We start from the raw sequence: 7,315 nt of genomic DNA, 5'->3' as shown, positions 1-7,315 counted from the left end.
ATGTCAGGTAAAAAATTAACCTAAAACATAATTGTCTGCTTTTAATGAATCAGTCAAATATCAATAATAAGAAGACAAAATGAACCTAATACAAATAAATGAATGCTTAATAACTCCCCTGGACATGCTCCTAAAAATCCAAACCTTCACCTGTAAATAAAACATCCCGACCTGAAGACATCTTAATGTTATTATTTTGTTATACACACAGCGCCGCCAAGTGGAATCAAAAATTTGTTTTTATTTTAATTTTCACGTACTGCACGGTGCCCTTTTGACGAATCCGACTGAAAATTAGTCAGAAAAGACTCACTTACTCTCTGCCGAATTTTGTGACGTTTTGGCAAAAGGCGTGGCTATTACGGTGCTGAAAAGTCCGATTGTACTCTGTGGCAACAAAAGCTCCGGCAACATTACTCAGATGATACTATCTTCTCGAAGTTGTACACATTTGAGGATACTTCAGCCCTGAAGACATCCACCAACTTATTTTTCATCGTAGTAGTAGCGCCACCAACTGGTAAAAGCTAATAAAAGTTATTTTTTTGGATGTTTTTCTCCGTGCAACTCAACAAGGTCGCCCTCATATATGCTCGGATGACTGTTTCGGCCATGAGGATGTCACAATACGAAATTCATCCTTTTTCGTGAAAAGTTGTGGGAGTGGCATTGCACTGTTCGGCAATAAAACAACGCTGATTATGAGGTTCTAAATATGAACGACAACTCGTGAAACTTTACACACACATCAGGCAGAGCAAATTTATCAATATTTTATACGTTAGTTGTGCAGCTATTTTGAAATGGCTCGCCATGGCCCTCGAGAAATGTTAAAAAAAGCAGCCCTGGTTGAGTGTTTCACCTCGCTTTTTGTAAATTTTATGGAGTACAGTGAACCCTCGGTTATCGCGGTTAATGGGGACCGAGACCACCCGCGAAAACTGAAAATCCGCGAAGTAGCGGCGCACCTTCAAAAATGCTTAAAAAAAAATACAATATATATAATAAATATATAAATATATATATATATATATATATACGGGGAGAGAGAGAGAGAGTGAAATTGATGTTATAACAAAAAAAACAAATTATTATTAAAACGTATTATTTTTTTATTCCCCAGCCATTCTTTTTGTATTTATTTAATTACTCAGACTTTTACCTGCTGGTACGCCGTCTGGTGTGCCCTGTGAAATGAAAGGTGCCATTCTTTATTTATTTATTTATTCATTTATTCATTCATAACTGACAGCTTCGCGCTCCGCTCGTGCCCGGGCGGAAGAGGTGCTCCAATCCGGCTTAACTGTGACACACGCCCACCCTCCTCCCCCGGAGCTTCCATTCGGTTAAACTTAGGGGCCGCTTGGCACCGCCCGTGCCCGGGGAAGGTGCTCCTCTTCGGCTTACTGTGACGCGAGCATGCCCTCCTCCTCCGGAGCTTCCATTCGGTTAAACTTAGGGGCCGCTTGGAACCGCCCGTGGCCGGGGAAGGTGCTCCTCTTCGGCTTCCTGTGACGCGAGCATGCCCTCCTCCTCCGGAGCTTCCATTCGGTTAAACTTAGGGGCCGCTTGGAACCGCCCGTGCCCGGGGAAGGTGCTCCTCTTCGGCTTACTGTGACGCGAGCATGCCCTCCTCCTCCGGAGCTTCCATTCGGTTAAACTTAGGGGCCACTTGGCACCGCCCGTGCCCGGGGAAGGTGCTCCTCTACGGCTTAACTGCCACGCACGCCGGCCGGAGCTCTGGTACTGTCCGAACCGCGCGAAACGTCGCCACCGATCGTGTCCGGGGGAACGTGCTCTTCTTCGTCCACTCTCCTCTTCGCCCACGCTCTTCTTGTCATGATCCGCGTCGGGCATGACAGGCTTTTGTTATTGTTTTCGTCCCCTCCTTCCCGCCATGTGTTTTGTGTTATTGTTTTGGTCAGCTTTGATAGCGCCTCCCCTCAGCACTCGTCCTCACCAGCCACGCACCTGTTCCCCGTTACCCTCATCACGCACCTGATTCCCATCTGCTCCCCTAATTACTCGGACTATTTAAGCCTCCCAGACCCACCACTCTGTGTCGGGTCATTTCCGCAACTACGGACTGCCACGACCACGCTTTGTTCTCGTTCGTGTTCATGCTCATGCTCTTGTTCCCCTCCTCGTTCCCGTTTATCTCGCCCTGTGTTGTTCCTCGCCCTCCTTTTCTATTAGTCCCGTTTTGGTTGCCCTTGTTCCCTAGCCCCATGCCACGTTGTTTGTCCTTGTTTGTTTCAGTTAATAAATTCCCTTCACGTTACTCACCTCTCTGCCTCCTCGCCTTTTGGGTCCACCTCCTCCTCGCCGTAAGGCGAACCCTGACAGAATGACCCGACCAAAGAAGAAGGACCCCGCGAGGAGCTCGCGGCGGCGTCACGGACACCGCCGCACAGACAACCGCCCTCATCAGCCTGCCGACCAGCCCCTTACCTCACCTTCGTTTTACGGTAACACCCTCGACTTCTTACCCGTCATTCCTCCCCACCTTATCATAGATCCCGATTATGACGACAATTTTGACCGCAAGGCCGATGCACCTCCTCACGCATTTTTTGATTATGAGTTAACAGAATATTTTGAGCACCATGCCCCCTCACCCACTGACTTCCTGCTAATTGCCGACCCCATCGATGATTCCGAGCACTATGCCCCGCACATTTTGGTTGACTCGGATCACGAGGACGATGCCGAGTACATCTACGCCCTGTTAGACGCCCAGCGCAACCCGGGCTCAGTTAGGACCAGTTCCCTTCCTTCCTCCGAGCAATTCCTGACACCCTTTTCGTTCGAGTTCTTCGAGACCACCTCTCACTCTACCTCGCGCGCCTCACGCCCCAAGTCACGTAAGCCACATTCACGCTGCGCACCTCGTCCACCGTCGGTCCCCACGCCTTGTCACGTCCCCCTTGCGTCTCACGGCTCACGATCACCAGCACCAGTAGTCACGGTCCCTCGTGTTCCCCGTTCCCCTGATTCCCTATGGCGGCAGGCTGATAGGGATCAGGGCCCCAGGTTCGGCTGTGCCCGGATCGACTGCTGCGCCCGGCCCGCTGTCGCCCCCACGCCAGCAGCAGTGACCAACGCAGCCCCCACTGCGCAGACCATGCTGCCTCCACGTCAGCCGCAGCCTCCAGAGTCCCGTTCCGGCTCCCCGAAAGCGGCCGAGCCCCGTTCCGACTCCCCGAAAGCGGCCGAGCCCCGTTCCGGCTCGCCGAAAGCGGCCGAGCCCCGTTCCGACTCCCCGAAAGCGGCCGAGCCCCGTTCCGACTCCCCGAAAGCGGCCGAGCCCCGTTCCGGCTCGCCGAAAGCGGCCGAGCCCCGTTCCGGCTCCCCGGAAGCGGCCGAGCCCCGTTCCGGCTCCCCGCCAGCTGCTGAGCCCAGTCCCGGCTCCACGCCAGCTGCTGAGCCCTGTACGGGCTCCCCGCCAGCTGCTGAGCCCTGTACGGGCTCCCCGCCAGCTGCTGAGCCCTGTCCCAGCTCCACGCCAGCTGCTGAGTCCTGTCCCGGCTCCCGGCCAGCTGCTGAGTCCTGTACGGGCTCCCCGCCAGTTGCAGAGCCCTGTCCCGGCTCCCCGCCAGCTGCTGACCCCTGTCCCGGTTCCCCGCCAGCTGATGAGCCGTGTCCCGACTCCCCGCCAGCCGCTGAGCCCCGTACCGGCTCCCCGTCGGCGGCCGAGCCCCGTCCCGGGGCCCCAATGGCGATCCCAGCTCCCGATCCAGCGGCGCACGCTGTGCGTCCGCCCCAAGTTCTCGAGCAAGGGGTGCGCCCGAACCAAGTTCACGTTCAGGCGGAGCACATCCTGCTTCCGACCCAAGTTCACGTTCACGCGGAGCCCGTCCGGCGTCCGTCCCTAGTTCACGTTCAGGCGGAGCACGCTGTGCGTCCGTCCCAAGCTCACGTTCAGGCGGAGCACGCTGTGCGTCCGTCCCAAGCTCACGTTCAGGCGGAGCACGTTGTGCGTCCGTCCCAAGTCCACGTTCAGGAGGAGCACACCCTGCTTCCGACCCAAGTTCACGTTCAGGCGGAGCACGCTGTGCGCCCGTCCCAAGCTCACGTTCAGGCGGAGCACGTTGTGCGTCCGTCCCAAGTCCATGTTCCGGTGGGCCACGCCTTGCCTCCGCCCCAAGCTCACGTTTCGGCCGAACACGGCCCGCAGCCGTCACCCCCGGTCCCTGCATCCGTGGTGGACGACGAGCAGCCGCCTGCCGTATCTGCCTCAGCGGCGCCTGACGAAGGGCCGCCGCTCCCGGTTCCGGTGCCCGCGATGGACGACGGTCCGCCGCCGCGTCACGCCTCAGCCTCGGCGACGCACGACGACCCACCATCGCGCCCCGCTCTGGCCTCGGCAGCCTCCGACGACCCGTCGCCACTGCTCGCCTTGGTCCCGGCAGCGCTCGACGACCCACGGTCGCTCCTGGTTCCTGTCTCGGCAGGGTTCGACGACCCGCCGCCGCTCCCGGTTCCGGTGCCCGCGATGGACGACGGTCCGCCGCCGCGTCACGCCTCAGCCTCGGCGACGCACGACGACCCACCATCGCGCCCCGCTCTGGCCTCGGCAGCATCCGACGACCCGTCGCCACTGCTCGCCTTGGTTCCGGCAGCGCTCGACGACCCACGGCCGCTCCTGGTTCCTGCCTCGGCGGTGGACGACGACCCACCGCCGCTCCATGTTCTTGTCTCGGCAGGGTTTGACGACCAGCCGCCGCTCCACGTTCCTGTGTCGGCGGGGTTCGACGACGGGCCGCCGTCCCACGTTCCGGCCTCGGCGGTGTTCGACGACCAGCCGCCGCCCCACGTTCCTGACTCGGCGGGGCTCGACGACCAGCCGCCGCTCCACGTGCCGGTCTCGGCGACGCTCGACGACCAGCCGCCGCTCCACGTTCCTGTCTCGGCGACGCTCGACGACCTGCCACCGATCCACGTTCCTGTCTCGTCGACGCTCGACGACCAGCCGCCGCTCCACGTTCCGGTCTCGTCGACGCTCGACGACCAGCCGCCGATCCACGTTCCGGTCTCGTCGACGCTCGACGACCAGCCGCCGATCCACGTTCCGGTCTCGTCGACGCTCGACGACCAGCCGCCGATCCACGTTCCGGTCTCGTCGACGCTCGACGACCAGCCGCCGCTCCACGTTCCTGTCTCGTCGACGCTCGACGACCAGCCGCCGCTCAACGTTCCTGTCTCGGCGACGCTCGACGACCTGCCGCCGATCCACGTTCCGGTCTCATCGACGCTCGACGACCAGCCGCCGCTCCACGTTCCTGACTCGGCGGGGCTGGACGACCAGCCGTCGCTCCAAGTTCCTGTCTCGGCGGCGCCCGGTCCGCCGCCGCTTCTCGTCTCAGCCTCTGCGGCGCACTCGATGTGGCGATCTGGGCCTCCCGGACGCCCGCCTGAATGGCCACAGTCGGACTCCCCGGTTTGGCCTTCCGGACGCCCGCCTGAATGGCCAAGAAAGGACTCGCTGGTCTGGCCTCCCGGACATCCGCCAGACCGGCTTCGATCACGGGTCGTTGACCCACCGCCCGACCCCTTCCGCCCACCCTCGTCTTTGGACATGGTTTTTCTTTTTGTTCTTTTTGTGGGACGTCTGGAATCCGTCCCTTGAGGGGGGGGTACTGTCATGATCCGCGTCGGGCATGACAGGCTTTTGTTATTGTTTTCGTCCCCTCCTTCCCGCCATGTGTTTTGTGTTATTGTTTTGGTCAGCTTTGATAGCGCCTCCCCTCAGCACTCGTCCTCACCAGCCACGCACCTGTTCCCCGTTACCCTCATCACGCACCTGATTCCCATCTGCTCCCCTAATTACTCGGACTATTTAAGCCTCCCAGACCCACCACTCTGTGTCGGGTCATTTCCGCAACTACGGACTGCCACGACCACGCTTTGTTCTCGTTCGTGTTCATGCTCATGCTCTTGTTCCCCTCCTCGTTCCCGTTTATCTCGCCCTGTGTTGTTCCTCGCCCTCCTTTTCTATTAGTCCCGTTTTGGTTGCCCTTGTTCCCTAGCCCCATGCCACGTTGTTTGTCCTTGTTTGTTTCAGTTAATAAATTCCCTTCACGTTACTCACCTCTCTGCCTCCTCGCCTTTTGGGTCCACCTCCTCCTCGCCGTAAGGCGAACCCTGACACTTCTTTGGCGCACGCCGGCCGTCTAACCGCTCCAGCGCCCCGTCGTGCCGCTCGGCGAAACTACAATGCCCCCGAATATTTTTTAGACCCGCGAAGCACTGAACCCGCGAAAGGTGAACCGCCAAGTAGCGAGGGTTCACTGTATGTATAAGACCAAGACCTACAAAAAAGACTCTTGGAGCAATGAGCTAGGTTTTACAGGAAGTCGGCCATTTTGAATTTACTTAAAAGGGGGCGGGTCACCACAATGGACTTTGTGTAGAAATTATTATTGGGGCCCGAGCAGCGACCGCGGCGAGGTCCCTATTGTTTTTGTAGAAATTATTATTAGGGCCCGAGCAGCGACCGCTACGAGGTCCCCATTGTTTTTGTGGAAATTATTATTATTATTATTATTAGGGCCCGAGCAGTGACCTGTTTATTTTTTTTAAGCATTTTTGAAGGTGCGCCGCTACTTCGCGGATTTTCAGTTTTCGCGGGTGGTCTCGGTCCCCGTTAACCGCGATAACCGAGGGTTCACTGTACTCCATAAAATTTACAAAAAGCGAGGTGAAACACTCAACCAGAGCTGCTTTTTTTAACATTTCTCGAGGGCCATGGCGAGCCATTCAAAAAAGCTGCACAACTAACGTATAAAATATTGATAAATTTGCTCGGCCTGATGTGTGTGTAAAGTTTTACAAGTTGTCGTTCATATTTAGAACCTCATAATCAGCTTTGTTTTATTGCCGAACAGTGCAATGCCACTCCCACAACTTTTCATGAAAAAGGACGAATTTCGTATTGTGACATCCTCATGGCCGAAACAGTCATCCGAGCATATATGAGGGCGACCTTGTTGAGTTGCACGGAGAAAAACATCCAAGAAAATAACTTGTATTAGCTTTTACCAGTTGGTGGCGCTACTACTACGATGTAAAATAAGTTGGTAGATGTCTTCAGGGCTGAAGTATCCTCAAATGTGTACAACTTCGAGAAGATAGGATCATCTGAGTCATGTTGCCGGAGCTTTTGTTGCCACAGAGTACAATCGGACTTTTCAGCACCTTAATAGCCACGCCTTTTGCCAAAACGTCACAAAATTCGGCAGAGAGTAAGATCATTGTCTTGAATCTTTTCTGACTCATTTTCAGTCGGATTCGTCAAAAGGGCACCGTGCAGTAC

This window comes from Idiotropiscis lumnitzeri, unplaced genomic scaffold (assembly GCF_059441095.1).
Source record: "Idiotropiscis lumnitzeri isolate Australia: NSW breed Sydney's pygmy pipehorse unplaced genomic scaffold, RoL_Ilum_1.0 HiC_scaffold_73, whole genome shotgun sequence".
NCBI lineage: Eukaryota > Metazoa > Chordata > Actinopteri > Syngnathiformes > Syngnathidae > Idiotropiscis > Idiotropiscis lumnitzeri.
Note: the sequence above shows the minus strand (reverse complement) of the source record.